The following is a 2,470-nucleotide window of genomic DNA, read 5'->3' on the forward strand; positions in this document are numbered from 1 at the left end:
TTGGGTTTCTAGCCTAAAATACCCTCCAGGAATTGCCCAGAATTCAAGCCTCCGCCAAGACAGAGCTAGGCAAGGAAGGAGCTAATTTCGCACAGTTGTGGTAATGCCTCCATTAACTAGTCTGCTTCAATGAGGACGTCTTGGACCTCTCAAGTCATCTTAAAATTCTTCAATATTTGAATACAGCTCAGATATTACCAACCTTTAAAAAATGGGGATTTCTTAATATATAAATATAATGATATAATCAAAAAACTCAATTAAATGACAAAATATAATTAATATTGAAATGGTTTGTATAAAATAACAACAAGAACATAGTTCGACTATAATTTTATACAAATAAAAACAGAACAAATTTTATCACTATAACTAATTAAAATTCTTGGGTTATTTACAGTTTGACGTTTTTAAGGTTAAAGTTTATAAGCCATTAAACGTTAAATACTTTTTTTATAAATTTGATATAGCTAAAGAATTCAAGACAAATCTATTACTCTAGCCATTGGCGTAGCTAACCAAACATTTCAGGGAGAAGGGAGGTTAGGGTAGTATCTAAAAGGGACCAGCCCTCTCTTTTCCCTTCTTGCCTGAAAATACCTATCCAAACAGTTTAATAGGTTCTAATTACTATCATTATTTTAAAACACTTGATTGAAAAGAATATTCTGAGTTTTCAGTTTTTACATGTAAAATAATTTCTAGGAGAACTATTCATGGAGCTAGCGAAAAGGGGAGGGAGGAGGCATTTTCGACAACTAGACATTTTTTAAACACCACAATTAAAAATAATTATGATACATCAGGAAATGCCAGAATTACACTTTGATCATAATAAATGTTTCAACCATAAAAAAAAATCACACTCTAATAAACTAATAAGCTCTTTATATCTTTCGCGATAAAATTAATATCAAAGATGTTCTTAATCAAGTAATATCTCAAAACAAAAATCTTTTGGTACTTAAAAAGGAAGATTTTTTGAAAATTTGGCATTTAAGACCTGTTAGACTATTTCAATGAGAATAACACGTACCTAATAATAAACACCTCATAATTGCTCATTAGTACACTGAGTTTAATCAAAATCGTTAGAGCTGTTTTGGAGAAAATTGAAACATCGATTCAATAATGTGGCATTTCTGGTCAGTCGATTTTAGTCGGAAAGTTGCTGTCACATCCCAGGAATTTGTATGTAATTTCAGTTTCTTATGACTATTCGTTTTTTGGCTAGGCTATTCACATACAGATACACACACACAACTTTGCAACACTTGTTATTGGGACTCAGTGGACTTCAAGACTTGTATTTCCGTTAAATACTCGAATTTGAAATTTTGCATAATCGCAAGAAAAACAGGAAATATTTAATAATTTCTATTTAATTAGAATAAGAATTTAATAGAAAAATTATAGTTCAAAAAAATTGCATCGTTCGGGAGTGTTCTGTGGTTGCTAACGCGTCATAACAGCCTTCTTATTTAACGGAATGAACAAGCGCATTCCTGCTCTCACGAGCTATAACCCAGAGTTGTTGAATTGACAATCAAGTGATAACGAGCAAACTAATCACGTAGAGCATTTTTATATACAATAAATAAATATGTTAACATTATGATCATTTTTCACCAATGATTCGTGATTCGTAATGCCGAAACCTTTAAAATTATTGAGTTAAAGGTTTCGGCAGTACGAAAAAAATATTAAACACCATGTTGAAGTTATATTGATTTTCTATACTTTGAGCCCTAATAAAGTAATCACTTTATTTCAATTACTAACTTATGGTGACCAACAACATATTTATAAAGATAAGTCAACATATGGTGAAAATATTTTATTAAATACCATATGTTTATTATGTTAAATACCATATTGTTTTATTAAATACCATGAATAAAGTTATTTTTTCATTTCATTTCATGTTTCTCCAACGAAAATAATTATCAGGCACTATTTACTGGACATTTAATTTTATAAAAATTGTGTGCAAATTAATATCTATACGTCTAATATTTCCTAAGATATCATCCAAATTAAATTTAAAAAAATTTTATTTTGATTAAAAAAAATTTGATTTCAAAAACTATCTCTTAGGTAAAATCAAATAAAATCACACTTCACTTGGAAATGTTTTGTCAGCCCTTTGTGGAACTGACGATAACTCACTTATAGAAAACCTTCTACATTTAACTAGCATTAAATTAAAAATATTTTATAAATTAAGTCGAGATTTATTTCAGGATTGATTGAAATCTGGCGCTTACTTTACCAAGAAGAGTGGTAAGGAATTAGAATTTTTAGCATTAGTAAATTAGCTTTTAATGAGGTGACAGGAGAGCTATCTACTAAATGTACTAATTTATTTATTTATTTATTTATTTAATGTAATTTACGATTGTATAAATAATAAATACAATAAGTAAATCTTTGAAATTCACCTGTTGGCATTAAATAATTTACTAATTTT

The sequence above is a fragment of the Halyomorpha halys genome, unplaced genomic scaffold, assembly GCF_000696795.3.
Source record: "Halyomorpha halys isolate HHAL.00 unplaced genomic scaffold, Hhal_1.1 Scaffold461.1, whole genome shotgun sequence".
Classification (NCBI taxonomy): Eukaryota; Metazoa; Arthropoda; class Insecta; order Hemiptera; family Pentatomidae; genus Halyomorpha; species Halyomorpha halys.